The 14447-nt window shown below is 32.4% G+C and overlaps 1 long non-coding RNA gene across 1 annotated transcript; it reads left to right on the forward strand.

Moving 5' to 3' along the window:
• The first annotated feature begins 8109 nt into the window (after nucleotides 1-8109).
• LOC139488588 (uncharacterized) lies at nucleotides 8110-12721 on the forward strand. Its single transcript, XR_011656045.1, has 3 exons — nucleotides 8110-8651; nucleotides 10702-10806; nucleotides 12242-12721. It is a non-coding gene; the product is annotated as an uncharacterized lncRNA (long non-coding RNA).
• The last annotated feature ends 1726 nt before the right edge of the window (nucleotides 12722-14447 follow it).

The following is a 14447-nucleotide window of genomic DNA, read 5'->3' on the forward strand; positions in this document are numbered from 1 at the left end:
ATACTAGACCTTGACCGATTTTTATCCTTAAACAAATAATACTTCGATTATCGCCTTTACATACATTTACATACTTTACATAGTATATTCGATGAAAAGGATTGTCCGTACTAACGTTTTTAAATGTACTAATATATACATCGTCCCTCCTTGTAAGTATATGGATATGCCCGGTGTTAGGATTGACGATGTGATAAATTTCCGAGAGAAAAAAAAACAAAGAACAAAGATGTCAATGATAACCAGTACCCATACAGTCTTAAACAAAGAAGAGAACACACTCCGTACAGCAAGTTTAAACAGGAATTAGTGAAACACTATATGATGAAACAACCCAAAAGAGGGAACATCAACAGAAACGCCATTCTTAATATTCAAAGGATGCACCATCCAAAAAGAAACCATATACCACAGGAAGTTAATAAAATCATCACAAACAAACAAGAAATATCTAAAAAAAAAAAAAAATAATTGTTTTGTATATGTTGCAAAAAAAACCATCGGTGACAACAACATACAAGTGAATAAAAAACACCCAAGTATAGAAAAAAAACTAAAATCACAAAAATACTGAACTCCAATGAAAATTAAAAAACAGAAAGTCCCTAATCAAATGACAAAATAAATGGCTCATTCGGGCATTTCGATCGGGCTTTGGCTGTCAGTCAATATTTCTTAGGCAACAATAGTTTACCGCTGTTCGAAAAGAGGGGCGAAAGATACCAGAGGGAAAGTCAAACTCACAGATTAAAAATAATTAAACTGACGAATACATGGCTAAAATAAAAAAGACAAACATACAAATAATAGTACAGAATGCACAACATAGAAAACTAAAGACTTAGCAACACGAAAGAATTAAATCGATTAAAAGAAAACACATCCGGGTTACAAACTAAAACTGAGGGAACCACTTAAACTATAGGAGGAAAACAACGAAACAACAACAATACAGAAATGCATCAAAAACAAAACAACAATGCAACGTACACAGAAACAAACTATAAAATAACAACTGCCATTTCACCTGACTTGGTACATGCCTAAGACAAACGTGCACACGCTGAAATGTCTCTCTTTCTTTACTAATCATTGATAGTATGTTAATAGTCCTAAGTATACGCTTTACTATAACTATCATATAAACTTAACTTGATAAAAAAATGAGATAAGGGTCATATAAACTTAACAATAAATACATATGTACACCTTACAATTATTCAATTACTAGATATAGTTGACCTATTGTCTATAGTTTCTAAGAAACAGTCTTAACCAAGAAAACTAAATATTGACCAACGAACCATGAAAATGAGGTCAGAGGAATCATGTCAGACAGACATATACAGCTTACAACAGGATCTGCTTACCCTTCCGGAGCACCTGATATCACCCCTTGTTTTTAGTGGGGTTCGTGTTGCTTATTCATTAGTTTTCTATGTTGTGTCATGTATTCTATTGCTTGTGTGTTTGTCTTTTTCATTTTTAGCCATGGGGTTGTCAGTTTATTTGCGATTTATGAGTTTGATTGTCCCTCTGGTATCTTTCGTCCCTCTTTTACAATCAGTCCATATAACAAATATATGTGACCTATTGCTTATAGTTGAAGAGAAACAGGCAAAACACAAAAACTTAACACTGACCAATGATCCTTGAAAATGAGATCAAGGTCAAATTAAAGGTGCGTGACTGGCGTGTACATCATAAAATATGTCAATACAACAAATATAGTTGATCTATTGCATATAGTTTTAGAAAAAAAGACCAAACTTAAAAACTTAACTTGACCACTGCAACATGAAAATGAATTCAAGGTCAGAAGGCACCTGCCCGTTAGAGATGTATACCTTACAATCATTCCAGACGCCAAATATAGTAGACCTTTTGCATACAGTATAAGAAAAACAGACCAAAAAAAAAACTAAACCATGAAAATAAGGACAAGGACAGATGACACCTTCCAGTTGGACATGTACACATTACAGTCCTTATATACACCGAATATACTAGACCTATTGCTTATAGCATCTGAGATATGGACTAGACCACCAAAACCTAACCTTGTTAACTAATCCGTGATATGAACTTGAGGTCAAGTGAAAACTATCTGACGCGTATGAGGACCTTACTAGGTACGCTACTACCAAATAAAATTATCCTATTACTCATATTAAGAGAGTAATTAATATTACAAAAATTCTTTACTTTTTTTCAAGTAATCACTGAACCATGAAAATGAGGTCAATTACAATGGACATGTGACAGACGAAAACTTCGTAACAAAACGAATCTATATACAAAATATGAAGCATCCAAATCTTTCACTTTCTAAAATACAAACATTTTAAGAAGTTAGCTAACGCCACCGCCAGATCACTATCACTTTGTCAAGCTTTCTGCGACAAAAGTCGCAGGTTCGACAACAAAATATTGGGTTAAATCTGGTTTTGCAGCTAGCCAAACCTTGTGATTTTAAAGCAATGTTAAAACATAATAATAAAACGACAAAATTACATGAAAGGACTACAGTACAAATAAAGAACATTCAGGACAGAGAAATATACAAATACAATGGAACAGTTCAACATGCTTATAGTTATCATACGTACCAGGATAATCATTTAATACGTCTAACGCGTGTTTCTTCTGCATGAGAATCATCAGTGATGCTCAGGTTGGAAGATGGGAAAAAGCACGGGATAATAGTAAACACTTAGTAGCAATATTGATGGCTCTCAGTAAAGCTTTTGACTGTCCTTAACATTATCTTCTTCTTTGTAAATTGAAAAAATAACCTTTCAGCCCATCTGCTCTTGAATTGCTAAAAAGTTATCTTTCGATGATAATACGTTGCGTAAAAATATATCAGTATCAGCCAAATGCAAGATAATTACAAAGGTGTTCATCAGGAATTCAACTTACCTCCTGTTTAACGTATTTATAAATGACATCTTTCTCCTTCCCTTTCATGAATGTGACCTACGGAATTAGACTATTTATCGGATTTGTCATAACATGAGCAACACGACTGATGTCACGGCTGTAGCAGCATCTTCTAACCCTTCTGGAACACCTGAGCTCACCCCAAGTTTTGGTGGGGTTCGTGTTGCTTATTCTTTAGTTTTATATGTTGTGTCATGTGTACTATGCATGGTTTGTCTGTTTGTCTTTTTCATTTTTAGCCATGGCGTTGTCAGTTTATTTTCGCTTTATGAGTTTGACTCTCTGGTATATCTTCCGTCGTCTTTCTTGCTGTCAGTGAGTTATATAGCTATGCTGATTCTAACAGCCTCTCTCAATCTGGTACTACTGTGGAGTCAGTAATTAAACCCTTAGGGGAAAATAGTCACTTCCTAATATCGTTGTTCTCTTTCAACAAAATCCATGAGGCTTCTGCAAAACACAGAGAAGATAGAATAAAATACAAGAAAGAATATTCAAGATTCATTTATGACGACTACACAAACATTTCTTATGATTCGATCATTGAATTGTCTAAGCTACCAACACGAAAATCAGAAGAACCATAGCATTAGACATTTATAAAATAATTAATATAATAAGTCCAAAATTCCTATATAATTGAATAAATTATAATTTGGATCTTAAATATAAAATGTCTTCATTTTCAACAAATATCGACATAGAACATACCGAAGTAGCTATGCGACGATTCATGTATTTGTATATGTTAGCTTGTCCAGTTTATTAATGTAAGACGATAGACGCCAATATATGTGATGAATTACAAGAAGTCAAAAATATTCCAAATAGTCATAGAAGAGTAAACAATATAAAATATTTGATAGTCATATCAAGTTATAATAACATGGCAAATCTAAAATATGTCTAAATAAGTTGCTTCGCCTAGCGCTTCTGCACACGACCACAGAGGCCTTACCCTAAATAGTGGAAGCAAAAATGGAGACGATATTCGCGCTTGGTACAGGTCTGAATTTGGATTGTAATTAAATATTGGACACATAATAGGTTTTTAACACAGAATAATTGTAGTCAAACAACTTAAAATGGGTTTAATGATTTGAATTTATATTTCTTTTTTTTTTTGCTTTTGTGCAATATATTCTGCTGTTGCAGATTGATCCAGAATCAATACTGATTCCCCCAGAAAAATACGCTATGCTTAGCGAATTCTCCCACACCCCCACCAAAAAAAAAATATTTCATTAAGCTGTTTCAAATTGCTCCCCTCCCAAACAAAAATATTTTTAAAAAATACCCCTTTTTTTTTTGCTTTTGTGCAAAACACTATTTTGTTGCGAATTCTCCGAGAGGCTCCTGATATGGGTTTTCAGCTTTGGCGTGAAATTATGGCTTGTGTACTTCCGTTCATTACACATATGCAAAAGCTATCATAATATTGCTAAGTATATGATAAATTACATAAAAATCGATTTGCTTTGGTTAGATGTTGATGTTGATAAAATTATATATATTGATGTTACTGTTACATTTTATCACATACGGTAGCCAAAAACTGTAGTCAGCTATCAGTCAATAATACATAAACAGGAAATTTTAAAAAGGAGGAAAAGGATGGAGAAACTACTAATTAATACCTTTCAAATCGAATAGTTATTTGTAAAAAATAAAATATTTAAACCCTTACCAAAACCAAGAATATGCCCAAACATGTACCACTACCATTTTTTATGTAATAAATACAAGATAGATTTTTTTTCTTGTGGTTCAAACGTTTTTTATATTGATTTTGACCTTCCACCTATTTTGACAGTTTTTTTACCTGTATTTATATGGAAAATGATAGAGGATGTATATATTATATGTAGGACTGTAAACAGCGGTAGTATTCCGAACCGCGTTGGTAGTCCGAACCGCAATGGTCACGTTGCAGTGTGATGATTTGACACTGAAGTGCGTTTCTGATCTCGATGAAGTGAGATGGTGTCATGGTGACGCCATTTTGTTAATAGCTACGCGAATTGCGATCTTGGTAACGCTGATGTGCTATGGTATTCACAAACTACAATTTGCAATGTTTTTCATGTCGATGAAGATGTCAATTTGTATGTTAGAAACCGTATTCCAGTTTTTTAAGTTAACAAGATGCTTATAAACTTTTTAAACTACGGAGAACGATACAGATTTGTTGATAGGGGAGAGATAATCTTCTGCAGCAAAGTAATTTTTAATATACGAAAGATTCTGTTTTACGAACGTTTCGGCGTGACATTTTTCAATTACAGACATCTCATCATTGTACATTTGCGGTAAACATGGAGTTTATGAATGAAACAACGTATTACAGATAAAATTCTAATGCAGAATTATTCCCATATGTAGAAAATCAAAGAGGACGAACTCTCATTTATTATGCAATTGTAAGGACATCCATAGACCATGAATAATGCAGATAAATGTTTATACACCTCGTACTAACAATTATCAAATCTAGTTTCATTTTGATTGCACTTCTGTTGACTTTAGAATGACAACCATGAGTCAAATAGATTATAGCACATCAGCGTAGGGACAATTATACTTCTGTGTAGATCATCACATTTCAGCGTTACAATCGCACTTCAGCCTTCCAATCTCCGAGTTCAACATATATAAATGTTTTGAAATATGTATTTATTTATTTGTATTATAACTGTTTCTGCTTTGTCTTTGTAGAAACTCGAAACGATCCAGAATCAATAAAAGCAATCGCATACAATTTCAAAAAGGCAAAAGATACCAAAGGGACATTCAAACTCATAGTTCAAAAATAAACTGTCCGAGGCTAGGTGGATGATTGGGATCCCACTAAAAATTTTAACACCTCCACATTCTATATGCATATGCCTGTAGTAAGACAGGAGCCTGTAATTCAGTGGTTGTCTCTAGATCTAATTTGTGCCCCTTTTGCCTTTTCTTCATAAATTTTACTTAATTCTTTTTCTATATCTTTAATTTATTTTTCCAAATTATGATTTTTACTATTGTTTCTGTCATCCATAAGTTTCATCTTTTGTTCCAGGTCTTGTTCTAAACAACGCCTTCGCTCTCTTGTTAACTTCGCTTTATTTCTACAGTATGTTGTAGTTACTTCCCTTACCTCAATTTTAAATCCATCTAATAAAAGCCTACAATCTATTGAGTCTTTTTTAAATAAATATTTATCAACTAAACATTTTATACGTTCTTGATAATCTTTATTTTGTAATACTGAGCTATTTATTTTCCAGTACCCATTTCCCCTTTCTGATAACCCTGGCTTAAATTTCAAAAATACACTTTGGTGATCAGTAGACTGTATAACAGCTGTTTTAATTTTACACCATTCTATAAGAGGTAAAAATTCTGACCCAATAAAAAATCATGTCTAGTCGACTAGCTTGTGATTTATCCTTTCTTCTCAAAGTAAATTGCTGTTTATTTGTGTTTAAATTTCTTTAAACATCCGTTAATTTGTTATTTTTATTAATTGCTTTAATCCGGTAACAGGTTGAATAAATTTACCAGGACATAAAGACTTTCTATCAATTGGTTTAAGTGCATCATTTAAATCTCCCCCTAGTATAATTATGTATACCAAGACTGTGTTCTTTTAAATTATCGCTTACTTTTTTTAAAAATGAATTTCTAGAAGTTTTACAGTTCGGTGCATATATGCTGGAAAATGTGAAAATAGAATTATTTAATTGCACATTAATAAGTACAAATCTCCCTTCACTATCACTAAATTTATTTATAAATTCAAAGCTCAGTGACTTTTTAATTAAAATTGCTACAGCCCTACTACTTGTTGTACCGTTACTGCTAAAGGTTTCATATTCCGTTTTATTTTTAATTTCTCTTTCAATATTTTCGTCAAAATGTGCTTCTTGTAAAAATGTAATTTGACTTTTCCGTGCTTTTATCCATTCTATAACTCTATTCCCCTTTCCCCTAGAACCGATGCCGTTTACATTGAGACTACTCAAATTAATTGTATGTGCTAAAGCCATTATTAAAGTTACAAATTAATGATCTTATTAGCTATGATATATGAACTATAGTACACCTCATATTTACTATAAGATTGACATAAATATACATCATTTTACTAAAGTCATATTTATAACACAATTTTCTATAAAATAAAAACATATAATATTTACCAGTAGGTATACCCTGGTGTGACCTCCACATAATTATTGATACGCTACTAAACCACGAGTATATCGCGTGCCCTTTAATACATGTAATTGATACATACCACTAAAGATAATTGGCTAATTTCGGAAAAAAGACATACATTAATTTTATATATCCCCTGTGTGATTTATGTGCTTTCGATTGTGTAAACAATCTATCAGATATTTTATTTATCAAAACATCATATATTCGATTATGTTGTGTAATTGAATATCTTTGTGAAAGTTCGAAACAAAAAGATTCTCCATCTTTGTGCGTGCATGATGATGTTATTGTATTTACAAGTCTTCTAATTGTATAAGACAAAAACCAAATTTCAACTGGGATATAAGTTATTTGTGTATTATACACTTCTACACTGCTTTGCATCTTTAGCTCAAAAATATGAATCTGAAGTTTATCAAGTGTTGGATTGTATAAATATGTGTGCGATTTTTCAATCAATTGTTCTGGATATAAACATGAGTGGTTCATGTGACTATATCTATATTTTGCAGGTAAGTAACTATTTTTTATAAACATTTTATTATCGTATGTTTTATTGAATTTCAGGTGTTGTTGCGGTAATGATATATTTAGACTAACGAATCTCGTGTATGGCTTATCGTTGATTGAAACTGCGTGTTGTGTTACTAAAAATAGCATAGGTAAAAACCCAAATAGTCTACTTGTTTTGATAATATTGAACAGCTGATGTCTAAAAGTTTGTTCTATACACGTTTGTTCTATTCGAGAGTCATTACTATAAGTTTCAATAGTTTTGTAGCAATTTTTACATATTGATTTTAAGTACAGGTCCGTGTAAGAATCAGGCAAATCAAATAAAAACTGATAAGTCCATATACACGGAATATGGTGAAATTTTGGGAACTTTGTAATCCATTAAAAAAAGTGACAAAACCATAGTATTAAATCAATATGTTCCATATTTGTGTAGAAAAAAATAGATTGAATGCATTGGCCGTCCGCATAATACAACAGTGTAATGCATTGAAAGTAGGTCAACCTCGATATTGATTTTCTGTAAACAGCAGATGCCTAGCACACAATTTTTTTTATCTTTGAAATCATTTGATACATATCTTCTCTTTCAATGAATAAAAAGTTTGGAAATTTTTATTTGAAAAATGTTATTCACTAAAGTAAAATCATCGAAACACGTCATTCACCGTATTGTTTATCTCCCTTGCCTGGTTACCTTTTTTAAAAAAAGGCGCGTAGTCTGCACAACATCAATAACAAATTGCAGACGAGTTGGTCCCGCCGCACATGAAGGGCAGTATAAGTCTGTTTTAACACATTCATGTGGGGTTTAATCCTGTATGTAATCAGGACAAAAGTGTACGAAAGCTCGCTGAATGTAATAAAGACATAACGCCGCGGCATTGACAGATCTCAGACTGCGTGAAGGTTGCCAGACTACATGAACCAGCCGTGGACAATGCCAATGAAGGAGAGTTGATAGCACTGAGATGTGGTATTTTCAGGTAAATCAATATGCTGCCTCTGTCCCCACACTCTGTTTGCACAGTAAGTAATACCATAAATACCAACAAAGATAGAACAAGTGATAACACCCATGATACACATTACATCATGTCCTTATGCCCGGTATATTTTGTTAGGTTTCAAGTTCCACAGGACTAACTACAGTCACAGGGTTTCTTAACTGGAGTCTTATTGCTAAATAGGCAGCGCACCCATCCATCAAGCTGTTAAGGGAGCTACCATTTACTTGTTTTAGGGGGGAGGTAGGGTGAAAAATTTTGCCCTGCATTTTTTTTAGTTGTAATCTCTGTCTTGCATTTTTTTTCCCACTCTTTCATCGACATGTCTATTAGGCCTTGCCAATATTAATTGGCTTATCCCTTTTTTTACTTAAATTGTTATCCTGCCTTTATTTTTGCCATTTCTTTTTATAATCAAAACTCCTGCTCTGCCTTTTTCAAATATCATCCTACATGGTAGCCCCTAATAAAAATCAAATGGTAGCTCCTATGAAACATTAGGAACAATATAGATAGTGATCAGGTGATATTCAACTAATTATCCAAAAAAAACTTTAAAAAAAAACCATGACCACATTGTGAGTGAACACAAACCTGAAACTAACTTCAAACTATAGAAACTGCATCCATCCACGAAGTACATGTAGTACCATACATGTATGTTCTGAATCCTCTAAGGCTAAAAAAACTAGTCAAAACTAGGTTGGGACAAATTTTCACAATGGGTAGGAAACCTTTTAAGATTTCCTTTGCAATTGAATACATTATATGTATTTTTTTGTATTATAACATATAAAATGTATATAATTTATGCAACAACTTGTGGTACATTCGAGATGTTTAGACCATGAAACCGTTCAGCCTTTTGTTGTTTCGCTCATTCACCAAATGTCCTAGAAATGGTTGGTTCTGTCCATTATATTTTTTCTTAAATTTTCTATCTATGTTTTGAATACAACAATAATAGGCAAGTAATTATTTCTGGATATAAGTGTATAGATTTTTTTGATAAATTTTAAAAAGATAGTATGATGCAGAATATGGAAAATATCACAGTCAGTATTTCAGGGCCATTTACATCAGCTGACTATGCAGTAAATCTTTTGCTCATTGCTAACCGTCCTTTACCTATTCAGTGATTTTCCTGGAGTTTAGGTGAAGGGGCCCATGTAATTGGGAATAAAGTTCGTGAAATGTTGCAATTGGCTTTGAGGAAACTATATTAATTTGGTTATAAGAAGGGCACACTGCGCATTGTTACATCAGCCTGTGCAACATTCAAAGGGGGTCTGGGGTAAGCCCCCCCCCCCCCCCATTTTTTTAAAATTAGGTACAAAATCCTTGATTCTGAGATCCCTATGTTTAAATACCTTGCCGACTGAGACTAAATTTAAAGCTTATTTATTTATCCCTGACCTATAATTAACCGTTAAGAGATTTGCTCTCTTGTGGAAAATTTCATACATGTAACTCTCAGTAGTCTGTGAGTTTTGGACTCATGAAAAGTCTGTAATCGGAACCCTGAGTTACTTTATTTGCAATCATACCACATATAGTCTTTAGATATAGGAAGATGGGGTGTGAGTGCCAATGAGACAACTCTCCATCCAAATAACAATTTTTAAAAAAAGTAAACCATTATAGGCCTTCAACACGGAGCCTTGGCTCACACCGAACAACAAGCTGTAAAGGGCCCCCAAAATTACTAGTGTAAAACCATTCAAACGGGAAAGCCAAAATATGCTTATTTGTAAAACATTTATAAGGTTGTTCTGAGTTTGAGACTGTTTAGCAATTTTTTTTATATATATAAAACATGATCAATTGCAACTTTATATAATTTTTCATTGTGTACTTACATGTACATGTATCACACTGACTATAAAAAAACAAAAAAATCCATGATTTAAGATTCTAATGGAATAGATTCTTATGAAATTAATATAGATAAATGTACATGCAGTCTTTTATTTGGAATGAATTCAGTATCAACATCTATAAAAAAATGTCTTGTGCATTTCTTTTTCAGCATAGAATTTTCACCCATGTTTTAGAATCTGTGAAACAGGATTGGTTTTGTGTGGCTTCACTTCTGGAGAATTTTATAATGACTATAAATATCAACTTCCTTAAGGTAAGAAGTTAGATCTTCTATCAGATAATACAGCATGCTACATGTACCACTGTGGACATACCTGGTTATGCTTACAAGAAATAAGTGAAAGAACAGGTAACATACAACATGTACAATGTATATTACAACAAAAATTGGGCTAAGTAAATATAAGGTAAAAACAGAAGACAACAATATCAGAATTAGGGACGACATCATAAGATCAATGTAGGATAAAAAAAACTAATTTATATATATATATCTACTACCCCTTTCGAATAAACAAAGAATGGTACACAAAGAAGCTTTAAATAAAATACATTTCAAACAAAGATAAGAAAAAACCAACGAAAGTGGTAATTATTTAACAATTTTGCATTAGTGTTAATGCTAATCTTACAGTGCAAGATGCATGCAGTACACTTAAATTCAAATAATGCCGTGACAGTTTATAGCGATATTTTTTGTAACAGCTCAGTGGCGGGTCCAGGGGTGTTCTGGGGATAGGAACCTTTTTTTTTTGGAAATCAATGCATTTGAATGGGAACATATAGTTGGAACCCCCTCCTTGTGTCCTGGATTGGGAACCCCCCTTTTTAAAAAAATGGATGGATCCGCCACTGCCCCTCATGCAGTCGGACAAGATGGGCTGATTTTATTAACCTATTTATTAAATGTTATCATTTTCTACTTATGTTACTTTAAAAGAAGTAACCAAAATCAATATATGCGTAATCTGTCCATATGTTAGTGTCATATATTACCAAACACAATGATAGTCAAAGTTTCAACAGGACATTCACGAAACTTAGGCAGCAATCATTTCATTTTCAGGGATGGGGGGGGGGGGGGGGGGGCTATGGATACATTTTTGAAGAAAAAGTTTGTTTCTAATTGTTTGAGAAACAAATAATTTGTTTTTGACCCTGAGAAAAAAAATTGTTTGTTTCACCCTCAGCTGCCACTATATGTAATGCTAAAATTGAAATGAAAGAAAAAAATGTTTTCGACTTGTCTCCAAAAAATATTGTCTTTCGCCGAAGGAAAAAAATCCATAGCCCCCCCCCCCCCCCCCCGAAAATCAAATGTTTGCTGCCTTAGGCATGTATGGATAACTTTTATTCTTTAAAAGTAAGTTTAAATAATTGTATACATTTATTTACATAAATCTCTATGAAACCAGTTTTTGACAACTATTATTATAAAAGTTTAAATCGCCATTCAAAAAGTGTTTTCTTTTTAATTATTTTAAGTCATTTACGTTTCACTAAATAAATATCTGTTCACGTTGCAATGATCACAAATTAACCAAATATTTGGATTTTTTTCGTGAATTATTTGTCTTAACTTATTGTAAAAAGTTGTATGTGTTCCTGTTTTCTCCTATTTTTCGCACATATACTGTCAGTCGAAATAGAAAGTATAATGATGTATTTTTAGTTTATTCTATTTTTAGATCATGTTATTACTACGCATATGGGCACTATTGCCACGATTACCTGAGGGCACCGATTACCTCAGGGCATACAGCAGCGGACCTAACTGCCATCTGCATTCTAAGATCACGAAGATTTTATTTTCATATTTAATACTGCAAAATATCTTAGCAGATTTATCAATACCTTTTGGAGACTGCAGTACAAACATTTACCAACAAAATACTGTTAATTATTTGTGTTATATTTGCAAAAAATCGTCAATGTAGTTCATGAATGTGCATTTTATTTTCGAAACAGTTGGCAAACTACATGAACATGTATAATCCATCTTAGGTTAGTAGGAAGGCGGGGCATATTTCAATATACGCTAAGTATTGGTGTTACGTCTATTTATAAAAACAACACGGTGTTTAGCAAAAATCTTTAAAGGTTTTTACAGACAATACAATCATGATGATAAACGATTGAAAAATAATAATAAAACACATTTAACTAGTTTTTATTGTTGACGTTTGTTTTCGTATAGACCAATGAAAGTTTTTTTTAACGGTATTGAAGAGTTGATCACGCCACTAGTCTACATACCACATGTTAAGATAGTCAGCAAGATAAATTCGTTACATACGATATATATCATATATGGGAACAGTAAGTTTCATATGGGTATTCGAGCTTTGCTCTCACCCCATATAGAATTTACTGACCCCATATTTATCGTATTAGGTCACAAACACACTATGTTCGCTCTCATCCCATATTAAATTTACTGGTCCCATATATATATATCGTATAAGGTCACAAACACACTATGTTCGCTCTAACCACATATGGAATTTACTGACCTCATATACATCGTACTAGATCACTATCACACTATGTAGCTTATAGTATTTGCCTGAAACATATTTTTACTTATCTCTTAAAGATGGCATCATGCTCAATTACCAATTAAAATGCAAACCACTAAATATAAAAATGCACCGCATCATTAATTAAACTATAACAGTCCTATATAAGTATGCTACTCTGTACCCGTATACAGTTATTGTCATTTTAATACTTTCGGCTGACAATGTAAAACTGATATACTTTTTTCACTGACATAGAATCTGATATCTAGACTGATTACTGACAAGAGTTTATTGGTTTGTCATGAACATTGACTGTACAAGGCGAACACATACTAACTTATCACCTTATTTGAAGTAATTTAATAAGTTTAAACATGAATGCATTTTATTTCTTAATGAATAAAATATATTAAAACTTTATATTTAATTTGTTAATGCTCCTTTGGTATCTTCATGTGCACATGGCTAATGTTCCATTCATTAAAGACTCTTATATGCTTCAAGCATTCATGATCATGGCTACTGTAAATATTTAAATTAACAATTGTTTTCTTTGTCTTTTGTCAGCATATGCATGTGCATTTCGATACAGTTGTAAAAATGTTGATTCAACTGTATAGTATTGATGAAAAATATTTATATATTATGCATTTGTGAAAAATATGGAGAAATCTTTGTAAAATCTCCCCTTATCGATACATGTCACACAACCTATAATATTTACCCCGTTAACTTTAGATGTTTGAATGTTATTTAAGAAACAAAGTGATTTTAAACAAGTGTGCATATTTTAGGTACATGATGATAAATTCGAACGTTATCTTCGAGGTTATATAGGGACTCATTAACATTGGAACTCGAAAATATTCATATTGAAGTCGGTTAGATATCAAAATGATTAAAAGATACCACGTGTAATGATCGTGAGAGCAAAAAGATCTTAACTTATATAAAAAGAAGACGTGTTATGATTGCCAATGAGAAACTCTTCACAAGAGACCAAACGACAAATAAGTTAACAACTATAGGGCACCGTATGGCATTAAACAATGAGCAAAGCCCATACCGCATAGTTATCTATAACAAAAAAAACCTAAGTATGTCAAAAGTTGAGTTTTGCGAATATTTCCATTGTTTTATGATAAAGATAAGGACAGATTCATAATGTGTCCTAAATTATGAAAGATTTTTCAGTCAGCACAGGGTCAACGTTTAATAAGCATATTGCACATGTAACATGTGTAATGATTAATTATTCTTCACATTTAAACACGCACATACATGTGTTATCTTAATATATCGCAATTGTTTACAAAATAAGAATATTGCATTTCATATAAATTATTAATTACTAATTTATTTAAGGAATGCC

This window comes from Mytilus edulis, chromosome 9 (genome assembly GCF_963676685.1).
Source record: "Mytilus edulis chromosome 9, xbMytEdul2.2, whole genome shotgun sequence".
NCBI lineage: Eukaryota > Metazoa > Mollusca > Bivalvia > Mytilida > Mytilidae > Mytilus > Mytilus edulis.